Here is a 6000-nt window from a genome sequence, read left to right on the forward strand (position 1 = left end):
AAAAGTTGTTCGAAAACCGATTTGTTTTAAACCGAAACAAATTTTCCCATAACAATCAATATAAAATGGATTAATTCGTTCCCGGTCCCTAAAATAAAGCCTTTTTAGCTGTATTTCGTGCATTTGATCCAGGAAATCAGAATTGAGTCTCTTTTTATAGCACTTTTGTAAAGTATTGGTTTCGGTTTCGATTTCGGTTAGCGGTGACTGAACATTTTACTTTTAATATACAGTATATATATTAAAAGTAAAATGTTCAGTCACCGCCAGTCGAAATCGAAACCGAAACCGAAACTAATACTGTATATTAAAAGTAAAATTTTCAGTCACTGCCAACCGAAATCGAAACTAATACTTTACAAAAAGTGCTATAAAAAGAGACTCAATTCTGATTTCCTGGATCAACGAGCTAGAACAGGGGTGGCCAACAGTTTTTGCCCGCGGGCCGAATTGGAAAGAAAACATTTTTCACGGGCCGAACCAGAGGCTGCACTAGGAAGATTTTTGAGATGGTGCGAGATCTCATTATGGTGTCACCCCGTAGAGACTAAATTGTATATAGAGATTACAGATACATTTTTCACATTATCATGCTTTATCAACGTTCTACGCTGAACTTAAGAGATTTGTAATGGAAGGTTAACCCTCAATTACTAATATAAAAGCCGTCGTCTGTGTGTGAATTCCTTAAAACTCCTTCAATTTTTGTCCAGTTCAGATGGAATTTTATGTTCTGACAGAAAGTGTAGGCTACTTATTTTTGCGGAAATATTAGCTATAAAATAAACCTTTTATCGATTTGCGATCACCGATCCCAAACCGATAAAACATTGTTGCAGTGACCTCATTTAGTTCATGCTTGACGACGAAATTTCCCTTAAGTTGTATTTTTAAGTATTTTGGCAAATGTCGTATTTTAAACACACTTCATTAAAGTTAAAATTTAAACGTTAAAAAGGATAGCCTCATCGTGTTACTTCTACAACAAATTTAAAAAAAATCTTTCTATAGTGACCAAATGACGTTCTATTATCCAATCGAAAATAACGATCTAAACGAGCCCTTTATTTAGAAAGTGTTACTAACGTACTATATATAATTTATCTTTGTTTTATCAACGTGGAATTAAGAAATAACTGTGAAGGGCTGCAGAAACAGCATCACAACGTCAATCATCTAAACAATATTAAGATGTTTATTATTAAAGGAAGACTGCAAGGAAATGTTTTAAAAGACAATAGATTGTTTACTTAGAATGAAGCGTAAAACAAGAAAGATTTTAATATTATTTTAATTAATATAAAGGCCTAAGACTGTTTGTATTTAAGTGAATTCTCTTTAACTCCTACTACTTTTTTCCATTCCACGTGAAATTTTATTTTGTTGTTCTTTATGTTACAACAAATATTTCTACAAATTAAGTAGTTTATACTAACAACTCTTCTTGAATTTCACGAAATCTCTACTTTTCTCAATTCTTTAATCTCTCTCATAAAAAGTATTCAGTCATGCTTGACGGGGAATTTCTAGTATAACAATATTTTTATAATCTAAGTACAAACCAGGTCTCAAAAGGCTCTGTCATATGATTATTTATTTATAGTGTACTCAGGTCAGTCTGATCCGTACTATACTCAGTACGTTGTTGATTTTTTTCGGACAGTTTTTTTTATTTTTTGCAGAATAATGTTCTTGTGCTTTTATTATAGTTATAGTTTATGAAAACTTTGCTTTCAACTTGTGAAAATATTTACAATGAAAAAGCACATTTTGACCTTTGCCATGTTATGAACCACAATATTGAAGTTAATATCCTTCTAAGAGGTAATAAGGAGTTAAAACTCTTTCTTTCCTTTCCATACTTTTATATAACAAGTTAGAATATTCTAGCTCGTTGCCTTTGGACAACACAGATGGCACGTTGAGTAAAAGGAAAATGGCGGACATGTATATATTCGATTTTCTTTAAACATGGTGTCTCTAAAGCCACTCTTATGTAGTGTATTCTAGCTGGTTGGCCTAGATGAAATATAAGCAAATCAATCAAGACGAATAACAAGTACTGTACTTTATCCACACTTTCCGAAATATTGTTTCGATTGTGTTGATTTCAACTTTAATTAATTAATTAATTTTGATTTTATTTTTAATTTTAGTTTTACCTACTACCTAACTAGTATTAAAAAATATTAAATATTAGTAAATTTTTTTATTTAATTTAACTTAAGCATATTTAAAAACAAATTCTTGGATACCATTTATATTAAGTGAACGTCAACGATGTTTTTAGTAATAAATTTGATTTAGATTCAACAGTGGCGCGTACTGAAAAATAGAAATAGTATCTTTCGCGCACGAGCATTGAAATATCATTTAAATAGCAACGTCATCGATGATTCGTGTCGAAATTCTGTTCGTGAACCGAACAAGCGAGGCGTTCGAAAACCGAAGTCTGACTGTAATTATAGTGCACGTGTTATAAATACACCATACTGTAATATCGGTTCGATTTTTAAAACAAAATGCCCTGCTGCTAAGCGCGCCAACGCCAGTATCTGCTGTCTGATAACAAAATTGACTTCACATTACTATTTATTACAATATTTATTCTTCATTGATTGTGTTAAATTTAATATTTTAAATTGTAGATAGAGGTTGTAAGATGTCGCACTTTTTTTCAAACATAGCATCGAAGAGATGATTGGGATGTGTTTAAAATTTTACATCGACCATTTTGTTGCAAAATTTTATTTTATCGAATAATAATAATAATAATTATTATTTTTTTCGTATCGTGAGAATATAAAATTACAATATTACTGTTCTATTAATGTTATCCGCTATTATTAATGATAAATTCTATTTGTTAATTTAATTTATCTAAATTATAGCATGGTGTAAGAAAGGTGAGGAAATCAGTGGTGCGTTATAGCTTCATGGAGCCTAGGCGAATTTGAATTATGTGGAGCCTCATGTATAGTATCGACTTCAGATATTTTTATTCAAGGGAATTTTTTCTTATAAAAGATTGTGACCCCCTATTGGTGAGGTACCAAGGCAATTTCCCTTTTTCCCATAGGATAACGTCCCACTGGAGGTTGCTCTGATAACCAGAGATGGGGAGTCGGTGATAAAATATGTTTCCCGACTTCTTTTACTAATGCACTACGTACTAGTAAATCAGTTTAATAGAAATGAAGTTGGCTGTAATAAACTTATTAACAAAAATAGGATTTCTATTTATCTCAGTCTAATAGAGTCGAGTTTAAAGACTACTGTGTTTTAAATCGTGTTTACATGAACAAAAATTTTTAGTTTTTCCTGGAATCTACCTTACCTGGAAGTTAAATTTCAAATCTGCATTTAAGCTTATACTTTGACTTTTCTTTTTGACACTTTGACTTTTCTTTTTAACTCTTTCCACCCTATGTGCTCTAAGAGGGCCTCTTTTAACAAGCCCATTACGAGTTCGGCCAGGCCCACAATAGGTGAAGGACGGGATCGATATATCTGGACGAACCACTCCCCCCGAAAATTTCCTGGGGATTTTTCGACTCGTCCCGAATTCGATCCCGGGTCTCCCAGAGCGGTGGGCTACCACCTTGACCGCTCGGCCATCCGGTCGTAAATATACTTTGACTTTAACTATTGATGTCTTATTTATCAAAGTTAATAAAATAAAGCACAATTACTCATTAGAAAAGTTTTAACATTAGAATCGTATTTTACGTACTCTGACTTTAATTAAAAACGTCAAAATAACGGCATTAATGGCTTTTAAAAAGTTTAAACGTTAATCAGTGGTGCACTCAAGATTTGATCTTGGGAAGCTGAGTTGAGCAGATAAAAAAAAATTTTTTACGCGAATTCTGTAAAATTTCCATCCTAAAACTTTCTATATTATTTATGAATTAGAGTCACATGACCGCTAATTCATAAGTAATATAGAAATTTTTATTTAGAATTATATAAAATTATTAATAATTAATCAAAACATTTTTATTGATATTATTCAATGTGTTTGCTTTCTGGGAGCACAATTTTGTCGTTGATAATAGTCGTAGAAGCGTGTAAAAAAATTTATGCAGTGTGAGCATTGACTAAATGCAGCTTTTTACAAGATTTACGTATCACTGAACAAACAAACTTAATGTTTAAAAGCATTTCGCCATCAACTAATTTGAAGGAGAATCATTCGGACCGTATCACATTTGAAAATATCAGTGCTTAATATTTTTTGTTTTTCCTATCGCCTTCGAAACTTCTGAAATTGATGAAGCCTTGGCTGCAATTAAATCTTGATTTTGAAAAATACTTTCATAATTTGTAAATTTTGTAATATTGTCGTGCAGTGATTCTTCTGTAGAAAATATTTCTATGCTATTTTAGCACAAGATATCGAAGCCATCTTTTCGTTCTTTAGCGAACGGAGATGAAATTACAGACACATTTAGGTTAAACAATGGCTTTTTTGATTACATGCAAATACAGAAAATGTTTTTTTAAACAAATATTGTTAGGTAGCACTTGTTAATTGCTTTTGACATTAGAGAGGTTGCGGCCCTTGGGTTGCGGCCGACGTTTTCATCGCGAAAACGTGTACGTCGGACGTTCAGCGCCGCCTTCCTGTAAGCCTAGAACAGGGGTCGGCAACCTGCGGCTCGCGAGCCACATGTGGCTCTTTGGATGTGAAGCTGCGGCTCTTTAGTTCCATACGCAAATATTATTTATTTTATCAAAAAAAAAAAATTTAAAAATTGTTCTGAATCGATTAACGAGGATTAGGCACTGATTATATCTCTCAGCCACTTGTATTCGCTTTTCACCACACCCCTCCCCGTGACACGCATCGTCATTGTCGTCAGTCCATCGGAAGCTCTCGAATGACGCCGTCATCGGATGTTTCTATTATCTAATTTGTCGTGAAAAACACTACTTATATATGAATAAATAGATTAGTTTTTTTTTAATCAAAAAACTATTTATGAGAGTAGTATTTATTGTTGGCAAGAAAAAATTTTGTGGCTCTTTAAAGTTTGAAATTTTGTAAATTGTAATTTTGGCTCTTCCGACTCAAAAGGTTGCCGACCCCTGGCCTAGAAGTTTGACAATGGCGTTTGGAACGTCAGTGGAATCATGCTCGACGTTCCAAACGCCATTGTCAAACAAGGCGGCGCTGAACGTCCGACGTACACGTTTTCGCGATGTAAACGTCGGCCGCAACCTCTCTATGAACTTGTTACTTGAAAAACAGATGAGTTTTTTTGTTTTATTACCCTGTTTATTGTGCATTTATAGTTTTCTAAAAATAAATCAGTTTTTCTCTCTGATAATATAATAAATCTAAAAGTACAGTACCAGGAAAAGTTAAAATTATTGTTTTAGGGAAAAATATCACATTCGAAACATCAACCTTACAACCAGGCCTGTGGAGTCGGAGTCGGGAAAAATGTGTCGACTCCGACATTTCAAATTTAATTTAGTATTTTATTTAAATGAAAGAAAATTTATTTTATATTTAATAATTTAAAAAAATGTTTTTGCATTTTGTTGTACTGTAATTAATTTATTTAAATACAAAATGCAACAATCTAATTTATTAAATATGTAGTTTTCTTTGTAGTATTTGTATTTAGTAGTTAAAATTGTTTTGACTTAATTGAATTTGAATATTTTTGAATCATTCTTTATTATCCCTGCTCTAAATGAGTACTCTATTTTTCTGAATGTGCCAGACGAATTCATCAGAGTATATATTTTTTCTTTTCTGAACAAGGGTCTGAAGTAGCTTCTGGAAGGATGAAATTGAAGTGCAAATGCTGTAGAATAAAGATATGTAGCTGTTGAATTTTATCGCCCCCCCTTCTTTCTCCTCTTATTAAATATTTGTTAAAAATTAATTTTTTTATACAAATAAATATTAAAAATACTAACTATAAAAGTATTTGGGTAAATGCCCGGGGCTCCTTTCAGAGTTCAAAGTACGGTACCCCCTATGAG

This window comes from Centruroides sculpturatus, unplaced genomic scaffold (genome assembly GCF_000671375.1).
Source record: "Centruroides sculpturatus isolate CEXI.00-Female unplaced genomic scaffold, Cexi_2.0 scaffold143, whole genome shotgun sequence".
NCBI classification, from domain to species: domain Eukaryota; kingdom Metazoa; phylum Arthropoda; class Arachnida; order Scorpiones; family Buthidae; genus Centruroides; species Centruroides sculpturatus.